Here is a 21,840-nt window from a genome sequence, read left to right as displayed (position 1 = left end):
ATTATTAACTAAAGTCCATGCTTTTAGATTTCTTTAGTTTGTACCCAGTGCCTTTTTCTCTATTCCAGGATCCTGTCCAGAACACCACATTACATTCATCATTATATCTCCCTGGCTCCTCTTGGCTATGACAGTTTCAATGACTTGCCTTGTTTTTGATGACCTTGACAGCTATCAGGAGTACTGGTCTGGTATTTTGTAGAATGTTCCTCAGTTGGAATTTGTCTGTTCTTCTCACTGTTAGACTGGGATTAAGGCTTTTTGAGAGGAAGGCCACAGAGGTCAAATGCAATTCTCATTGCCTCTTCTCAAGGGTAACTCATATCCATATAACTTATCACAATTGGTGTTAGACTTGATCACTTGACTGAGGTAGTGTTTGGTTTCTCCACTGTAAAGTTACTCTTCCCTCTTTTTGGACCCTAGTCTTTGGAAGGAAGTCACCATGTGCAGCATGCATGTAAGTGGTAGAGATTTATACTCCCTTTCCTTGAGAGTGAAATATCTGGTGAAGTATCTAAGTATCTATATAAATTATTTGTAATTATTCTGCATGGGTGATTTATCTATTTGCCTCCATGTATGCATTTAATCACTTATTTATCCCAAGATAGATTCATGGATATTTATTTTATACTTTGGTTTATAACCTAATACAATTTTACTTATTTGTTGCTTAAAGGCTCATCTTATGTATTTCTTGCCCCAGTCCTAGACTCAACCATTTCTCCAAGGAACCCTGGTTTTCTTTATTGGAGAATGATACCAGAAACTGAGATTTTGGTGCTATATGCTGTTACTGGAATGTCATTTCTTTTAGGTTATATCAGGTGATAGAGAAAAATATATGTGTGTATACTAACATGCGTATATGCACCTATCTATAAATATTGCTATATGTAACCATATGTATCTACACTAAGCTAATGTGGGTGAGGAAGACATTTCCTCTATGCACTCTAGGTCCTTCTGGCTGGACAACAAGCTAAATTCACATGAGACAGAATAACAGGAGAAAATCAAACAAAGCTTTACAACATGTATACATGGGAGAGACTCAGAAAAACTGAGTAACTGGCCAAAATGGCAGAAGCTCTCACCTTAAATGCCATTCTCAGCTAAAGACAAAGGAGGATGTTGGGGGTCGGGGGAGTTGATTGTGGGAGGTCACCAGAAAAGCACAGTAAACAAGAGTAAGGTTATTATGCAGATTTAAGTTCTTGCCTTCTGCATTGATAAGAGTTTCTAGAGATAAGGTCATCCCCCATTCTTCCTGGTACACAGAGGGAGACATCCTTTACAGATGGAGATTTCCTTTACAAATGTAAATGTCTCTTACAAAGAGTAACTTCTACTTTTCAGAGTTTCTCTCATGTCTGCAGTTTTTCAAAGTAACCAGCCCAAAATAATGCTCATGCCAAAGAGATCTATCTTGGGGTGGCCAATTCCATTCTCCCTCACTAAACATGAATTCATCATCATGTCTAGAGCTCTAATTCATTACCACATGAACCATTCTAGCCTTCTCCCATTGCTTGTCTGTAACCTCCCACTCCAACTATGAGAAACCTGGCTCCTAAATTTATTTACTTAATTGCTCAATACCATTATAAATGTATTGTCGTTTCAGAATTATTAACATGTACCTTCATGGGAAAAACTTCCTCAACTTGAGTACAGTGCTTACATACAATTCCTTTGCCTCTAGTCTTATGAGTGATGAATATTAGCTGAGGAGATATCTAAGAAAAGTAGTGAATGTGTGGCCTGGTTTCTCTTCACTGCTTATAGTAAAACGTGAGAGGAGAGAGGTAAATTGAAAGAACTCTTTAGCAAAAAGGAAGCAGTAGTTGAAGATTTGGAATATTCTCAGCCTATACATGTTGGAAAAAACGGGAAAGCATCTTCTGGAGAGAACACCAAAAGTCCGGCTGGACAATCACTGTGTAAATAGATTACCCATGATTTTAATCAGCCATCTCAGCAGAAACCAGGAACAGAGATAGGATTATACCCATAGAGGCTCTGCTAGCGTGAACTGAAGGGAACAGCGATAGGATGAAGAAAGCAAGGCTTTCAGACTCCTGGGGTTCTTACAGATAGGACAACAGAGTTATCCAGCTTTGAGCGTGCTATGTCCTGCACGAAAAGGGAAGAATAACCTTAAAAGCAATTCAGAGATCATCAGGGCCACCACTGTCACCACAGACCCAGGAGTAAGGCTGTTTCCTCCTTCCTTTCAGAGGGAGGAGCTTGGTTTCAGCAGCCAGGATGCCCTACAAAGGGCCAAGGGGGATGGGGCCACTGCCTGGGGCTGTGGGGGTGAGGCTGCTACCCCAGTGGGCCTAGAGGGAAAATCAATGAGCCAAAGAGAATTATTCTCAAGCCTTTAGATCGACTGGAATTTAGCTTGCTAGGTTTTAGACTTCCTTGGGACTCAACTTTCTTCTTTCCTATTTCTCCTTTTTGAAATGGGAATGTCTATCCTATGCCTGCCCCACCGCATTGTATTTTAGAAATGTGTAACTTGTCTCATTTCACAAGTTCACACCTGGAGAGGAATTTTGTCTCAGGGTGAAGCATGACTTAAGTCTCACCAATACCTGATTTAGATGATATATAGAAGATATTTTGGACTTGGAATTGATACTTGAATGGATTAAAACTTTTGGGGACTGTTGGTTCACGGTGAATATGTGTTGCGTGTGAGGACATGAATTTTGGGGAGGCACAGGGAAAATGTTTTGGTATAAATTGTATCCTGACCCCCCACCCCCCAATTTATTCGTTTAAGCCCTAACCCCTGATCTGGTTCTATTTGGAAATAGGGCCTTTAGGGACGAAATTAATGTTAATCGAGGTCAAAAGGGTGCGGGCCTAATCTGATAGGACTGATGTCTTTATAACAAACAGGAGAGAGAGCTCTCTCTCTCTCTCTCTGCACCTACACAGAAGAAGGACCGTGGGAGGACATAGCAAGAAAGTGGCCATCTTCAAGCCAGGATGAGAACTCTCCTTAGAAACTGGATTCCGTTTGGTTCTTTTTTACGATTTTTCTCTCTTTGTTGAACTTTGTTCATGTATGGTTTCCCTGATTCCATTGAGTCGTTTATCTGTTGTCTTGAAGGTCACTGAGCTTTAAAACAATTATTTTGAATTCTTTGTCAGGCATTTCAGGAATCCCCACGTTTGGGGGTCGATTACTGGAAACTTACTGTGTTCCTTCAGTGGTGTCCTAGGTCCCCGATTTTTTGTGTTCCTTGTGACCTTGCATTGGTGTCTGCTCATTAGAAGAGGCAGTCACTTCCCCCAGACTTTACATGTTGGCTTCATTAGGGAAAGATTTTTATCTCTGGGTGGGCATGAGGGTGCCAGCTGGATGGGGTGTGCAGTGGCACGGGGTCTGGGGACACAGTGGTTCTGTGGGTGCTGGGTTCAGGGGAATGTAAAGGCACAAGTTCTCACGGGGCATGGCAGCGCCTGGTCCAGGGGTGCAGTGGGCACTTGGTCCAGCTGTATGTGGGGGTTCTGGGTCCTGGGGGTGCAATAGCTCCCGGTCCCGGGAGATGTGGCCACTTGGGCTCCTGGCAGCTCCAGTAACTGGGCCTCCCATTGGTGACGACTGCTGCTTCCTCAGCAGCAAAGACTGGGGTGGCGCGGGGGGCGGGGGCGTCTGGGGGTGGGGGGTGTCTGCTGCGGCGGGTGAGCTGCTGGGGTCCTTCTGCTCTGGTGGCTGAAGGGATTCATTTCATCACTGAGCTGTGCCAGGCTGGGGATGGGGTGACGAGGTAAAATGAACCTCTCTTCTATGCCATTAGCCTCGGTTCTTTGGCTCCGCTGAGTTGCTGCAACTTCTTTACTGGACTCCGGAGTTCTCCCAGATATTTTCATGTTGGAAGTTGTTAAATCATGGTTTTGTGCGGGGGGTGGGGGAGGGGGTGCTACAAGGTCTGGGACCTCCTGGTCCGCCATCTTGCTGGTGTTACTCCGCTGATTTTTTTTTCTGTAGTGGGGAATCCTATGGGCGAGACACATTGCTGCGCTTTGTTCACCGTAAAATTATTCTCTTGCTCAGAGGTTATGTTATGTGAGATACTGCAGTGATAAATAAGGAATTTCACAAATTGCAATGTTGGCAGAGACATCCTGAGCTGGGAAAAGAAGGTGTATTTGTATACAGAATAGATACCTATTTCTGTACAGAATAGATACCTATTTCTGTGACAAAAATGGCCGCTCTCTCCCGGAGTGAAAGATCCCTGCCTCAGCCTTCAGGTCGCCCCGGGAATGGTTCCACGTCAGGGGCTCAGTGTTAACCTTTGCTCTTGGCAGTTTGGCCTTTGCCTGGTCCATGGCTGCTTTGTACCTCTGCCCAGTGAGCAAGTACCAGGGTGCTTGGGCTACGCAGGAACTTGGTCTCATTAAGTTCTGGAAGCGGGGAGTGATTGTGAGGGGGTGCTGGGAGGACGCGGCCTCCCTTGTGAAGCAACTGACAAAGAAAAAGTCATTTAAAGTTTCCAAGTCCTTTGTAGAACCTTTGGAAAATACCAGAAAGTATATGGAGGAAAAAAAAAATAAGGGTGGTTCCATAAAGGCAGAGAATTTATCTATACATTGTTGGATAGATTTTTAAAAATCATAAAAAGAAACCCTAGATTTTGAAAATAGTTATTTCCCAAAGCTACTATTTTGCCACAGTTTAAGTCCCTGGCCTTGACTGCTAAGGAGACGGTTCCCATAATTATATCTATGAATGCAGGCGTGAGCATCTGCTGAGCACGGCTTGGAAATTGACAATTAGCAGTAAATCAAAGGATTCAGACAGCCTAATGTTAACATCATCATTAAAATGAACAAGAAGATTACATTGATCAAATACGAAAAGAGTACTTAAAACATTGAATCTATGGGCTTTCCTGCAAATTATTACCTCAGAAGGCTATGTGCTCCTCTCTCCTTTTCAACTAATTGCCGGCATTCAAATGATTTTATTGCTGCATTGCAATTCAAGATTTAGGTTTAGAGCATTAAAATAGCATCTTGTTTGAAAGGAACTATGCTTTTTCTCTATCCAGTTTTCTTCATTTTCATCTTGGACTCTAAGACTGAAATATCTTAGAACCCTTAGGGAGATAGTCCTCAAAAACAACTCTGATAACACATCTTTGGAAACAGACGGGTAATGACATTAGTGTACTTCACACAGAAGGGGTGTGATCCTTCTGTCATCCTTGTTACTTCACATTGTTTAGTTCTGGCCAAGGTAATAAGCTATACAACAGAAATATAGCACAATTAATGGAGGAAAGAGATAAAAAATTATCACTCTTGCTATAATATTCTGATTTCACAAAAGAAGAAATGAGCACAAAGAGATCAGTTGGCCAGGACAAGGTTTAATAGAGTGTTAGTGAAAAAGCTAGGTTAACAGCGCTAAGGGTCAGAAAAAATGGGAGAGAGAATTTTCGTGTGTGTTTTCTAATACATAGGGATGATGTACAGAAGAAATACTTTTAAGGCAAATCTTAAGGCATTTGTTCACTTATTTTTCATTCAATAAATTTTCTTTTGTGTGCCTTCTTCTGGAAGAAGCCCCGGGCTGGGCTCTGGGAGGGAGAGGTGGCCTGGGAGACGCTGTCTATCACTGCCCTTAACTTGTCTCCCTTCTGGCAGCGTTGCAGATGTTCAACCAAAATTGATTTCTATTGTGATAAATCCTTCCAGAAAGTAAGATGGAGTGCTAAAAGCACACAACAGAGAGGGACCTGACTTTGGTGAATCAGATTCAAACAAAGCACAGACCTTAAGCATTTGGAGAATCCAGGTTTTTGGTTTTGCTTTTTTACCATATTTTTTTAAAATATAAGAAAGGATACAGGGTTACAGTTAGGAAAGTTGGTAATGGAGAAAAAGTGTATTATAAGTTTTTAAACTATCACTGGGTAAAAAGCATGACACAAGAAGAGAAAAATGTGATTAAAAGTGGACTCCAGATTTATGAGATTTGAAACAAACAGAGGTTTGCTTTTTTTCATTATTAGCTCTCTCAGGAATCATCTCCTCAGTCGCATGCCTTAAATGGCATGCAGGCTGCAGGCCTCGCGTCACATGCTTCAGGATTCACTGGTGTCACCGCATACGTGAGCTATCAATGACAGCACGTTGACCTCAGGTGGCACTTCACAGGACGTGCCACAAACCCCTGTTCCAGTTCTACTGACAACACTTCTTGGGCAAGAGGTGGACATGTGTGAGAAATCAGATAAGAGGGAGGGCAGTGGGTTCAGAGTTCGACGCTTGATGGCTGTCATTGAGGGTCAGGTGTTTGGATGCTTGAGCAAAGACTCGCTGGCAGTGTTTGAATAGATCCAGAAGAATCCTACTTGTGATGGCTCAGAAGCATCCCTTCCTCTCCTGATGCAAAAAAAAGGAAATGCTGCTGATGTGGCTCTCGAGATTTAGGTATCTGCCTGAAAGAGTTAAAACACTTTGCGAAACTAATAATGAATACTATAAGGCTGCAAAGCAGCTAGGCAACAAGCTACTGGTGGCATGTTATTTTTAAAAGAAATTTCAATAGCAGCTTTCTTAGAGAAAAGCTTCATGTAAATGAAAGACAAATGTCACTTTCAGAAAATTGGATATTTATGCACTCGAATTGTTTAAAAATCTGGACAGCTCAATTTTATAGAGTTAGTTGATTGGTTTATGTAAGTCTCTAGATGGTGGTACCAACTAGTTAGTATGATATTACCATTCAGAGTCAGGTGCATTTTAGGTACCAAAGCAAAAAAACAAAGTAGGACATGAGGTTCATTCTATGGTAACTCCAGGTAAGCGTATGTTGTGGGATGGGGAGACAGGCTTCTAAAGGTAGAGTACTGAAGCAGTGACAACATCTCGGAGTCATAGAAGTTTCCAAATTTCCTACAAAGTAAGTCTCAGCAGACAGAACAATACTTTTTGTTGGTGTGTTACAGTTGGTTTATAAGGGACCTCCAGAAGCATTTTTCTCATTTAATTCTCACATCAGCCCTGGATTTAGGTCAGGTTGGCATGATCATCCTCATTCTACCGAAAGCCTGCAGAGTCTCTTTAGGCAGCATTTCTGAAACATGGAGGCTCCTGGTCACACCCACAGAGTTCAGATGCACTGTTTCTGTACCTTCCTTGACAAGAATCTCACTGCTCTGTCTCTTCCTTCCCTGTTGCCTTTGTTATGCGGTTTGGATTTCACCACAGAAGGAACAGTTTAAATATTTTTGTGACCAAGAAAAATAATTTTCCGTTAGCTTTCAAAAATGTAGTCCTTTTTTAATTCAGGGTTATCTATCCAAAGAAGCTGGCTGCATCCGTTTTCTTCTGAACCAGCTCAAATGAACTGAGCAGTTATTGAGCGCCTACTGTGAGCCACGGAGCATTTTAGGTGCTAGTGGTTATTAGGTGAATGGAAGGCCTTTGAGCAGCTTGTGGTCCTGCCAAGAAAAGAGGCAGGAAAAATGTGACAGTAACACAATGTGATAAGCGCAATATTAGGAGTTTGAGCAAAATGCTAGGGAGCGCAGAGGCCTGAACGATTAATTCTGCCTAGGGGGGAAGCTGCACTGAACTGTCAACATAAAAGAGATGGAAAAAAAATCAATGCTCTGATTTTAAGCCTTGTATTCTGCCTTCAAGAAATGTAGAGAAAGGGTACATTCAGAAAAGAAATACTGTAAGATTTTTAAAAAGACATCTAATGACTTACAGAGTGAGAATCACCTAGTTGGGAGGTTGCCCCAAGGTAATTAAATACACATGGGTAACTGCATTAACTATAAATAGAACCTTGTGACTTGAAATCCTTAGTGGCCTCTCAAAGAGATGATGTCTACGTCACATGCATTATATTGAACCACAGTAGATGCTACTTGGGTCCAGATCTATAAGCCAAGATTAGTGGTTTGCTGGTGAGTATTTAATAACTGGCTCCCCTGTAAACAAAATCCTTGATTTGCAGCATTTGCTGATTTCTGTGGTGTAAATACACCCATTATGGTCAGTTTCAGATTACCAATATAAAGTCACCAAATGTAGACTTGAGAAGTGCTGTATACAGTTGGCTCTCATGAACTAGTACAAGCCCATCTGAGCAGGGAGCAGTTCCAGAATCCATTGCCTAGACTCATCCTCATGGCGTTACAGAAAGCACTCAATCAGCAACTGTAATTCTAGCATTGTCACTAAAAAGCTGTGTGAACCCAGGTAATCACTTAAACTCCGACCTTTAGTTTGCTTAAAATCTGTTGAGCACATTGTGCTCAGGTAGTAAGTCAAGTACTTTACTGACGTGTTTTAGATACTTTACAGATCTGAAAGGTAGATGTGATTATACCCATTTTACAGATGAGAAAATGGAGCTCACAGGCATTCAGTGATTTCTTCCTTGATGCAATAATGAGTACAAGAAATATGAAGTGCTATGGAACTTGAAGAACTATTATATTATTAGAATAAACTAAAATGCCCATGATCTGTTCCAGTGACTTGAAGTATTGGAAGATTTGTTTTAGGAAAGACATTTGCTGCATAACACTCTTTAATTCTAGAGCTATCCTCATTTGCTCAGTCTAGTCTGCCATTTCTTGGGGATCCAGGAAATATTGTCTAAAGACCAGTTTGTTGAAATGCCTTCCTTTGTTTGAAATGCTTTGAAAAGTTTAATTTTTTATTAATTTTTTACTATTGCTGGTAAAGTATTCATATTAATACTGCAGTTTTAATTTTGTTGTTTATAAGGTAACATTTATTCACTTAAAAATACAGTGGGTACAAAGAATAAAATGAATTGGAAAGGGGGCCAGCCCCGTGGCTGAGTGGTTAAGTTCGTGTGCTCTGCTTCAGCGGCCCAGGGTTTTGCTGCTTCGGATCCTGGGCGCAGACACGGCACCACTCGTCAGGCCACATTGAGGTGGCATCCCACATGCCACAACTAGAAGGACCCACAACTAAAATATACAGCTATGTACTGGGGGGATTCGGGGAGAAAAAGAAGAAGAAGAAAAAAAAGATTGGCAACAGTTGTTAGCTCAGGTGCCAATCTTTAAAAAAAAAAATGGAAAGCATATCATAATTTTCCCATCAGATAATCCTTGCTGTTGTTGAAAAAAGTACACAAGTATAGAAATAGAAATTTTGAATAGTATAGAAAGATAACAAAATAAAATATGATAGCCACTAGCCTCTGCACATGTCTTTCTCCTCGTAGGTAATTACTATTCTGGGAAAGATACTTCTTTAGACTCTCTCTCTCTCACTCTTTCAAATTTAATTGGAAAATAGAGCACATAGCGTATAAATGGGGATATGTCCCCTCTGTTTTTGTCATAGTTTTTATATGAATTTTAGATAATTTTAGAAAATGCTTTGTTCTGTCATGAAGCACAATTCATTTTCTTTGCTGTCCCCAAATCATCATATGATTATCAATAGCAGAATCATTTAATATCCGTAACCAAGACAGTTTATAAAAGTTACAGTAGTTCTTAAGCATTTCTTCCTAAGGTATTACTTTTACTATTAATTAGTTTGGAATAATCCATTACTAAAAAAGTCATCCTGTGTTTGTTTGGTTGCAATAATTTTACTAAAATAATCCTTAGTTTTTCTTATTATTTCTATAAGTAGTAACTAGTATTTCTTCTGAATCTTAGTAGGATGACCTATAGGCCCTGGAAAGTCCAGCCCTGAGGCCTTTCTGGTCCTTTTCCTACTCTTCTCCTCTTTCCAACCACACTGCTCTCCTTACTTTTCCTCAAAAAATGCCGGATATACCCAGGCTTCAGAGCATTTGCTCTCGCTTCTCCCTGTGTCTGGAATGATCTTCCCCCGGATATCAGAATGCCTGGTTCTCTTACCTCAAACATCGCCTCAATGAGCCCTTCCCTGTGTACTTCACTGAAAATTGTAACCCACCAGTACGTTGCCTAACCTCCTCATCGCATTGCTGTTCTCCCAACCATTTACCTAGCGCACTATTCCTGGGGGCATTTGTGGTACAAGTGGACAAGCTTCTAGTCGTTTGCCCCAGTGCTTGTCCTGGGGGTGACATGATAAGAGCCAGATCAAATGTCCTGCGTGAGGAACCAGATGCTCCATACGTGAGAGAATAGAAAAACGTTGTATTTCTCTGCTTAGAGAGGGGAAGGAAGAAACTATCCCCCACCTCGGGAAAGTAATGGGACTGAATCCTAACTCCAGCCTTTGGTGTGTAAATAAAATCTCTTCAGGAGCCAGATAGTCCCTTGTGTCTCTGCTTTTTCAACATAAGGGTGTCTCCAAGTTCCTGGGCCTCATTCTTCCTTAACAATCTAAATACTTGGGGAGATAGCCTTCAGTCTTCCTTGCATCCTGGGGCTTAACTTAGGGACCTCCTCTGGGCTGAATCAGAGCAATTACCTAGACAGATGGCTACAGATCTAATTTTCATGGCCTATGAGAAATCTCAGGTGCCTAGGTTTCTTTATAGGAATACTGAGAAATCCAGGGGAGCTTTATCCCACTGCAGAGTTGCTGGTGAGTCCTGGTTTCCAGTGACTCTCAGAGGTTGCTACTGTGCTTCATTGATGAGAACCACACGTGCCAATCTTATCCAAGGTATCAGGAAAGTGTGAATAATAATTTGTTTACTGGTCATGTTAAAATTACTGCTCAGAATTTTATAGCATCAATGTAGAACCATGTCTTTTCTATAACTTTTTGAATAGTAATCACAACATATCTAGAATATGATCTCTAACTGTTTTGATTTTTCTTTCTGCTTTTTCTCCCCAAATCCCCCCAGTACATAGTTGTATTTTTTAGTTGTGGGTCCTTCTAGTTGTAGTACATGGGACACCGCCTCAACGTGGCCTAGATGAGTGGTGCCATGTCTGCACCCAGGATCCGAACCAGAGAAACCCTGGGCCACCGCGGTGGAGTGTGCGAATTTAACCACTCAGCCACGGGGCCAGCCCCACATCTCTAAATGTTGATTGCACCCCTGCCTTCCACATTATGCCACCAGTGGGGAACATAGGCAAAGGGCCTGTGGATTGAGCAAAAACAGTCCCATTCACACAAGAAATATTTACCCTTTTTCTGGTATAGCTTAAGGCTGATTGGGGAGAGCACAGTGTCACTGTGTTGATTATAGGCAAGAGAGGACATCAGTCGGAAGGTTGGTTGGCGTTGTGAAGCAATGGTCCTGAAAGCCTTCAGAGGTGATGGGTGCAGTCACACCTGGAGGACTGCCTGACATGTGGCATGAGGCCTGCAGAGAGGATGGGACAACTGCCCTGGGTGTCAGCAGTAAGGGGCTCTCAGAGTAAAGGGTATCTACTAGTACTACCACTGTCCTTGGGTGCTGTAAACCAGAGAGGGAACCAGCAGTCAACAACAGTTCAAATATAGAAGAGTGAGAGCTAACCCTTGGGCCCGTACATGTAGCTTGAGCCCAAAGGTCATGGTGGACCTTTGGTAGCGCAGAGCCTTCAACTTGTCCAATGTGTGTTTTGAGTGAGAGTCAGTCATTATGGGCACATTAGCATCATTCTGGCACCCCAATCATGTGTGATAACATGAAAGAAATCCCATGTTGGCTAGTTGGAGTCATCCTATCCTCAGGTCACCCTCCTGAAATTGGGCTAAGGGGCCCCCGGATAACTTCATAGTCAATCTCACACATCATGGTGGTGGTGGTGGTGGCAGTTGTGGTAGAGTTGGAAAACACCCTGAAGCAGAGAAATGGGAATTGGTGACCACAAGGATCCTGGTCTGAATCAGAACACCCCAACCTGATGGTACTGCTATCCCTGCTTCACGCCAGGCACTGGAGAGAGACTTTATCAGGCTGAGAAAATTTTCTTTTATTCCTAGTTTGTTGATTGGTTTTTATCATAAAGAGGTGTTGAATTTTGTCAGATACTTTTTCCATGTCTGTTGAGATGACCATGCAGTTTTCATCCTTTATTCTGTAGATATGGTATGTTATATTAATTGATTTTTGGATGATAAACCAACCTTATATTCCTGAGATACATCCCACTGGTTCATAGTATATAATCCTTTCCATATGTTGCTAGATTTAGTTTGCTAGTATTTTGTTGAGGATTTTTGCATCTATATTCATAGGAGGTATCAGTGTGTAGTTTTATTTTCTTGTGGTACTTTGTCTGGTGTTGGTATCAGAGTAATACTGGCATCATAGAATGAGCTGAGAAGTGTTATTTTTTCTGTCACTTGCAAGAGTTTGCAAAGAATTTTTCTTGAATTCTTTGGGAGAATTTATCACTGAAATCATTTAGATCTGGTCTTCTTTTTGTGGCAAGTTTGTTACTAATCTAACCTACTCATTGTAGATCTTATCAGATTTCTTATTTCTTCTTGAGTCATTTTTGGTAGTCATTTTGCCTTTCTAAGAATGCAGATTAAGGTGATCTTTAAACCTATAATCTCCTTTTTAAATTTCTGTCAGGTCAGTAAGGATACCCTATCTTTCATTGCTGATTTTAGTAACTTGAGTCCTCTCTTTTTTTCTTGGTCAAACTAATTAAAAGTTTGTCAACTTTTTTGATCTTTTCAAAGAACCAACTTTTTGTTTTGTTAATTTTCCCCATTGTTTTTAAATTCTCTACTTAACTTTCACTCTAATCTTTATTATTTCCTTTCTTCTCTTTGGTTTAGTTATAGTTTGCTCTTCTTTTCTCAGTCTCTTAAGGTAGAATGTTAGTATATTGATTTGAGATCTTTCTTCTTTTTGAATACAGACATTTATAGCTATAAATTTCTCTCCAAGCACTGTTTAAGCTGTATCACATAAGTTGTGTCATATTGTGAATTGATTTTTATCCATTACTTTCTAATTTCCTTTGTGAGTTCTACTTTGATCTATTGGTTGTGTTAGGAGTGTGTTGTTTAATTTACACATATTTGTGAATTCCCCAAATTTCTTTCATTATTGATTTCCAAAGTCATTCCATTGTGGTCAGAAAACTAGTTTGGATGTTTTAAATACTTTTAAATTTAATGAGGCTTGTTTTATGGCTTAACATATAGTCTATGCTAGAGAGTATTCAATATACACTTGAGAAGACTGATACCCTGCTGGTGTTGAGTGGATTGTTCTATAGATGTCTGTTAGTTCTGGATGGTTTAGTGTTGTTTGTCTTCTATTTCTTTATTGATCTTGTGCCTAGTTGTCCTATCCATTATTGAAAGTGGAGCATTAAAGTCTCTAGCTACTGGAGTTGAATTGTGTACACCTTCAATTCTGTCAGTTTTTGCTTCATGTATTTTGGGCCTCTGTTCCTAGATATATATATCTTTTATATCTTCCTGATGGATTGACCCTTTTATGGTTATAACATGTCTCTTTATCTGTAGTAACATTTTTGTTTTAAAGTATATTTTGTCAGATATTAGTATAAATCTTCTAGTTTTATTTGATTGCTGGTTGAATCTTTTTCCATTCTTTCACTTTCAACCTATTTGTGTCTTTGAACTATAAATATTTCTCTCATAGACAGTGTATAGTTGGATCTGCGTTTTTATCTAGCCTGATGATCTCAGCCTTTTTATTGGATTGTCTAATGCATTCACATTTAATGTGATTGTTGCTATAATTGGATTTACTCCTTTTGTTTTCCATATGTCTTATGTCTTTGGTTCAGCAGTTCCTACTTCACTATTGTGTTAAGTGAATATTTTATAGTGTAACATTTAATTCCTTTAATGATATTTCCATTCTTTTTAGTTATTTTATTAGTATTTGCTCTAGGGCTTGTGGTATATATCCTAACTTATCAGAATCTACTTCAGACATACTAATTTAATGGCAGTGAGATATAGAAATGTTACTCCTTTATAGCTCTATCCCCCTTCCTTTCTTGTGCTATTATTGTTACATATATTACGTATAAATATGCTGCAGCTCCAATACTTGTATAATTGTTACTTTATATAATTTTTGAGCTTTTTTCTGTGAGGAAGATTGGCCCTGAGATAATGTCTATTGCCAATCTTCCTCTTTTTGCTTGAGGAAGATTGTCACTGAGCTAACATCTGTGCCAATCTTCCTCTGTTTTTTTATGTGGGATGCTGCCACAGCATGGCCTGACGAGTAGTGTTAGGTCTGCGCCTGGGATCCAAACCTGCAAACCCCAGGCTGCCAAAGCAGAGCACATGAACATACCTATGCCACTGGGCTGGTCCTATAATTTTATGTTTGTTAAAGAAGTTAAGAGAAGAAAGAAGGGTAAGAATATATTTTTAGAGTTTGTTATGTTGACCTTTTTATTTACCATTTCTGGTTTTCTTCATTTGTTCCTGTGGATTTAGTTACCATCTGGTGTCGTTTCCTCACTTCAATACAGCTTTTTTCCCACACATTCTTTGTGTTGTTATTGTCACATATATTATATTTCTAAATAGTATAGTCCTATGACACAGTTATATACATATTGTTTTGTGCCCTTGCTTTTAAAATCAGTTAATAGAAGAAAGGAGAAGAAATATGCAATTATACTGTATTTTATAATTACATCATTACCTTTACTGGAGCCTTTGTTTTTTATGTGTGGATTTGAATTACTCTCTGGTGTCACTTGCCTTCAGCCTGAGCAAATTCCTTTAGTACTTCATGTAGGGTGAATCTACTAGCACTGACTTCTCAGTTTTTGTTATATGGGAATGACTTTCGTCCCCTTTCATTTTTAAATGACATTTTTGCTAGATATAACATACTTGCTTGATAATTTTTTTTCTTTCAGCTCTTTGAATATGTTGTTCCAGTGCTTTCTGGCCTCCATTGGTTCTCATGTGAAGTCAGGTTTTTAGCTTATTAAGGCTCCCTTGTATGTGATGAGTCTTTTTCTCTTACTCTTTTTAGGATTTTCTCTTTCTCTTTGCATTTTGATATTATCACGTGACATGTCTAAATGTCGATCACTTGCATTTGTTTAGGTCATTGAGCTTCTTGGATATGTGGGATAATGTTTTTCATAATACTTGGGAATTTTTCAGCCATTAGCTCTTTCTCCCCAAATCCCGCCAGTACATAGTTGTATGTTTTTAGTTGTGGGTCCTTCTAATTGTGGCATGGGGGATGCCACTTCAGCATGGCCTGACAAGCGGTGCCATGTCCACACCCAAGATCCGAACTGGCAAAACCCTGGGCTGCTGAAGCAGAGCATGTGAACTTAACCACTCAGCCATGGGGCCCACCCCTTCAAATATTTTTTCTGCTCCTGTCACTCTCTCCTCTCCTCTGATATTCTCATTATGCAAATGTCAGTGCACTTCATATTGTCCTCTAATTCTCTAGGACTCTGTTAATTTTTCTCCATTATTTTTTTCTCTATTCTTGAGATGGTTCTTCAAGTTTGCTCATTCTTTCCTCTGTCAGCTCCAATCTACTATTGAGCTCTTCTAATAAATTTTTCATTTTAGTTATGGAGTTTTAGATAGTATAGCAATTCTGGAAACTGATCCCTCTCTTCTGAGGCTTTTTGCTGCTGTTTGCTTTTATAACGTTTAGTGATTTGGCTGTACTATTTTAGTGAAGTCTGTTTCTCCCTCAGTGGTCAGCCCCTTCTGTTACTTCTCAGAGTATGCAGTCTTGGGCGTGCTCCCAGTCACCCTGGGGTGATGATGTTAGCAGGGTTCTTTGTCTCTTTCCCTTGTATCTCTGTTAAGCTATTTGTTTCTGTTGTTATCACACCCAGCTGTTAGCCTCCACTAATTTCACGCTAATTGCTCTATTGTTTTTGACAATGTGCTGGGCATAAATTACTCCACACTCTGATCCAATTAAAGTCAGTCCCCTTCACAGGGGTAGTCTCTGAGGCCAGTCTCTCTGGTTTGTTCTAACACTGGGGGGATGGAGGGCTTTCCTTAGCTGTCTTTTTTCCTGGTTATCTCTGGTAAACTCTGGCCTGCAGTTTAGCTTTTGCTCTCGTGGAGCTATCAGGTTCCTTTTAATGGCTTATCACCAAAATCTCCATTTTTTTGGATGATACACTTAGACTTGAACTTCCTAATGCTCTGCTCCAAATAAAGTCAGTTCCCAGGGGGAGAGCTTCAGATCTCTCCATTTTTATGGCCTGTCTTTGTCCTTGGGAAAAACCTCCGTAGACTATTCTGGGGGCTAAAAGCAGAGTCAGCAGCCACTTCTGCCAGAGTGGAAAGTCTGCTTTATCAGCAGGGTACTAAGTGGGGATCTTCTTAGAGTGTAATCTCCACCTTACGTGTTTTCTGGGATGAGGGCAATCTGGGCCCCAGTACTCGCAGCCTGCTACATCTGGGGTAGAGCCTCTGACCTACGAGTGGAAGCTGTGTAGTGGAAAGGGACCCTCCACGTCTTGTCTACATTTACCTGGACTTAGCCTCTGTAACACAGAACTGGAAAGGATGAGAAATGCTGGTGGCCTGATGCTTTCTGGGAGACACTGTAGTCCCGGACTGCGAGTTGTGGGGAAGCAGAATAGGGTTGTGGGTGAAATATCACACTTTCTGGCTGTTCTTCCTAAGATTTAATAGATTTTATTAAATAAATGTTTCTTCATTTGTTATATGCCCTTCGGATAATTTAGAGACTTTAACTAGTATCTTTTGAAAAATGATTTTTACCAGTTATGGTTGTTCAATGGCAAAGAGGGTCTGCAGAGCTGCTCGCATCACCATTCTGGATGTTGACTCCTCCCGCGATATTCAACACGTATTAGAAGTTGAAATTTATTGAACAGTTAGTATTGTCAGTGAGGTTTTTGGTTTTAGGAATTGTGAATTCATTTTAGCAATTAGTTTTAGGAACTTTTAGGTTTTAATTCATTGAGTTTTCGCCTCAAATTTATGGAGTAGTTACTATTATGATGCCCAATTTATAGATAGAGAAACTGAGGGACACACAGTAGCTTACACAAGCTAGTAAGTAGAGAGTAGGATTTGAATCCAAGCAGTCTGGCTCCAAAGTTGGAGCTCTCAACCATTATGCTATTTGTCATCATTGCTCCAATAATTCAAAGTGTCAAATTGGCTGACACTCTGCACGTAATCGCATAGGATCCCCTTCATTTTATAATCAAATTCTCCCACAGAATAAAACTTCTTCAAATGACTTTTTCTGCTCCTCACCTCCTCAGAAATTAGAATTTTTAAATACCTACAAAAAGTTTTACTTCTTTCATTTCATCTTATTCTTCTCAGCCCACCCAAAGGGTCACATGTAGTTTGGTCCCTTCTTTAGCATCTATGCTGAACCACCTTCCACTTGAATTGGTGGAGCTTCCAATGGCAGTTAAGTCCAATTCTAAGTCTTTCATGTATCTAAAATTCTACAAGGTCAACAGGTTACCACACACCTCAGAACCAGTAGCTTACTTATTAACTACCACTTCCTTCAGAAAATAGCATTTTCAAAGCTGAAGCAATGTTCCCAAAGTCTAAAAACATATAGAGAAAACTCATATTAAATATTATGGACTGAATTTTGCCCCCCCCCCCATTCATACGTTGAGCCATAATGCCCAATGTTACTGTATTTGGAAATATGACCTTTAGGGAGTTTATTAAAGTTAAATGAGGCCATAAGCGTGGGACTCCAATCTGATAGGACTGATGTCCTTATAAGAAAAGAAAGAGACACCAGAGATTGCTCTCTCTCTCCATGCATGCACAGAGAAGGGGCCATGTGAGGACCTAGTGAGAAGGTGGCCATCTACAAGTCAGGAAGAGAGGCCTCATTAGAATCCAACCCTCACGTCATCTTGATCTTGAACTTCTAGCCTCCAGAACAGTGAGAAAATGAATTTCTGTTGTTTAAGCCCCTCAGTCTGTGGTGTTTTATTTTGGAAACTCTAGCAAAGTAGTACATTACTTACCCGTATTATTTGAAGGAAACTGGTAAACAGAAAGAGAGCTAAGAAAAAAAATGTGAAAGCTTTTTTGCTTTAGCTTCATTAGGCTATTATTCGATCTTTGCCCTTTGTTTGGAGTCTATGCCTACGAACTTGAACCTTATTTGGACAAACCTCTCAATACGTGGTGTCCCTTCACAGAGGAGGGGTTTGAAAGCCCACTCTCACACAGATGGCCTTCTCTGTAAGCAGCATCCAAGCAGTACTACCTTGGGGGGAAATTGAGGTGTTTATGGTGGTGTATACTTCAGTCTCTATGCTTTCCTGAGGTTAAATTGTGTCTTCAGGGCCTGTGTGTAGGCTCTATTTAGGGCATAGCCTGCACACTGGTGGGAACACATAAAAAAGCCAAAATTGTGGCCTTTCTTTTGCCTTCAAATTGCCAATTCCTGTTCTTCCCTTATGATTTTTCTAACTGCAGATGAATCCTAAGGCTTTTTATCTTTGTGTCTGTTGGGCTTTCCCAAGCCTGAACCTTCAGAAGTCGTAGAGAGTGCAGTGACTTAGGCCATGGGCTCTTCTCCAAAACCTTGCTTTTCTCAGTTTCTTAGTCTTGCAGGTCCTAGTAACTTATCATTCCATCAGCTCACACCTCACTGTGGCTACCTGTTTTCTGCCATGATATGACCTGAGTGACTTTCTGAATTTGGCTTTCAATTCTGGATGAAAATAAAATATGAAAAGAAAACACCTGGGTCTTGATGTAGAAAACTGTTCCACCCTCCAGTAACTAGCACTGCCACCAGCTTGAAACTGCCTATGACCTTGGGGAGGACTCCTTTTCCCCATCAAAACCAGATCCAGCTCACCCCATGCAGTTCGCAGCCCATCAAGACTGCAGATACACCAGCATTTTCTGGTGCAAAACTCTGAATGACAAATTCTGTCTTTGTCAAGACTAGTGAGGTAGGGTAATCTTTGATACAGTAATTTACATTTTTCTTTCTATATTTCCTTATTCCAATCCTCTGTCTTCAAACAACTGGCAGACTCCATGCTTACTTCCCCAAGGGGAGGTTTGTGGCATGGTAGAAAACAGAACTTACATGCAAGAAGGCAGGACACATCATATCTCAGCTTTAATTTTTTGGAGTCTAAGCCCTCTGAGAAGGTTGTGGTAGGTCTTCTGAAGGACAAGGTGAGAGAGATATCTCCCAGGGAAACTTGAAGGAAGGAGAATCTCCTTCAGGAAAAGAGTGATTCTTTGAGACCGGGAAATTGTGAAATCTCTGGGCTTCTTGAATAGCAGACATGCATGCCTCGCTCCTTTTCAGCACCCCAAGTAGGTGATAGAGCCTGAGAGAGGAATGGCTGTGTAGTTTCCCAAAGATTCATTTGTTCCACACAGGGATAAGAGCAGCAGACCTGCAGAAGTTGAGGGACGATGGTACAATGGGCGTTTCTGTGGTAACTAGCACAGGTGCCTTACCACTGGAAGCGTTTCTGGAGTTCCTTGCTAACGGATAAAACCATGAGCGTCATCGCACTAAAATGACTGAGGTTAAATTTCAAACCAGCCTGGCCAAGTGAGGATTCAGATTTGAAATCAAGTTGATTTCTTGAAAATAAACATATTGGACTTATTGAGATTATAAGCTGAGATTTCTGAACCCTATGGAATTTTACCCATACATGCAGTTCCCCCTACAGTTTTATATTCCTAAAGGATCCAGGTTCAGACTTAGAAAGGAATCTCAAGCCTTATCAATATGAGACCCTGACTGATTCCACAAGAAATGGTCAAAATCCCTTGCAGTTGCAGGTCTCACTACTAAAGGCGTCCCCAGAGAAGAAGCTTCACTCTTGGTGGTCTTGGTCTCCTAGGGTCCTGATCACTGAACACTTTGGTCAGATGAGATGGGATAGTGGTGTTGATTGATATTTGGAAAAAGTAAAAGAGAAGGAAGAAATAAAAAGAAGGGGAAGAAAGTGAGAGAATGTGAATATGAACCTACATGTAAACTTTGAGTCTTAAACTCAGCATATCACACACTGTTTCATCCCCATGGTGCCCAGACCTCCTTAGTGGGTTTGCCTTTGTGCCTGGTGCATCTTTAGGAAGAGTTAGAGGAATTCTGAATTCCCTCTAGGGTAGTAATGCCAAAAGTATTTGACCATCTCCTTTAGTAGACTATAAGCAAATGCAACCTGAAGTCAGACACGGTGTTTTATTCATAGACATGTTTGCAGTACCTAACACATTTCTAAACACATAGTTGATACCAAAAAAATTTGTTGAGTGAATGAGTGAGTCCTGTCTTTAATGTGTAGTCACAATTGGAGGACAAGGTTAAGGAGATGAGAGGTGGTAAGAAGTAACCTAGTATAGTTTTCTAAGGCACCAGGAAAAATACTTTAATTATATGCCTTTCCCCACTTTCTCTCATAGACTGGTGGAAAGTGTGAATCTCCTGGGTTCAAGCCTTGGACTTTCCAATTATAAACTTTATGACTCTGGGCTCTCTGGACCTCACCTGAGTTTCTTCTGTAATAGACCAGTGATAATAGTTATAAAAACCAGATAAAATAGTGCCGGTGGAAATACATTGTAAACTAAAAAATATTATATGTTGCTAAGGTGACATTATCACAAATATCATGGTGCTTTTCTTGAGTGTTGAAAGACCTGTTAAAACAAATTCCTTTTATGAAAATGTAAATATCTATTGTACTGCACTTATTCATACATACACACACCATCATACATACACACACTACCACAAAAATACATCCCACGTGCATGCACACACACACACACACACATCCCCTTCACACATCCACAGTTCCGAAAACATTAAGTTAAATTTCTTTCCATATGGCTCACAACATCTGGTGATTAAGAGTGAAACAAAATTAACGAGGTCTTGCATTTTTATTAGTCACATAGTCATCCATTGGAAGCAATAGCTTGTTCCAAAAGATCTCTGTTTTCTATTTCTCTTGAGTTCCAGGTCTCCCTGGCTGACATGGCTTTGAACTGTGTTCTCTTGTAGATAAAGGGAAACTATTTACCTTGCTATAAAGGAATTAACCTTTCCCTGGGCATCTCATTGCAAGGCTCCGGCCATCTCTGCTGTGCTTGCTGTAAATCAGACGACTATCTGCTTTGATGTTTACTTCTTTTTGTTTCTTTATTTCTTTTTTGTCTATAATACCAAGTATTCTAATTGTGTGTGTGTATGTGTGTGTGACAATCTTGTTCTATGGTAAATGCTAATGACTTCGTTAGCCATGGGCACTTTATTGTAGCAGCATCATGTTCAAATTGAGAAATAATTTATACTCCACCATGCCCTGGCAACATCCATTGCTACTAATATGGAAATAGTGTGGAATTGGGCATTTTCTTATAACATATTGCTTAATAAATTACAAACATTATACTATCAGATCTGACAGTGGTACATAAATGACAACATAAATGACCATTTGCAATATCAGGTGGCTTATGGTTCATCATGAATATTTATTATGATTTAGTATGAATGCTTAATATACAGTATAAAAGGTTGTATATGTCATCAGCGGTAAAATTAAAGGTGCTTTGCTGATTTTAACATTTAAAAGTCATAGAGTTTAATACCCTCACTAGGATCTTTATATTCTGAATGATTTTAAAGCTCCATAGGTTTCAAGAGGTGACTAGCAAACTCATTTCAATTGCATTAAACTACAAAGCAAATGAATCCTTAGACACCATCTGGCTACTTATCAAAACAGATAAATAAGAACATTTTCATGCTTACTGTTTCAAATGAAATGAATGTAAACTAAAAATTCTTTCTCTTAATACAGCAGGTAAAATATTATATTCTGATTATTTTTCTTACTTTTAAAATTCGTCCTTTTCCATTTAACCCCAAGTGTTATTTAACAATTACTGGCATTCAAGAAGCTATCTTAAAATTCT

The sequence above is a fragment of the Equus caballus genome, chromosome 3, assembly GCF_041296265.1.
Source record: "Equus caballus isolate H_3958 breed thoroughbred chromosome 3, TB-T2T, whole genome shotgun sequence".
Taxonomy (NCBI): Eukaryota; Metazoa; Chordata; class Mammalia; order Perissodactyla; family Equidae; genus Equus; species Equus caballus.
This window is presented reverse-complemented; position numbering follows the sequence as displayed.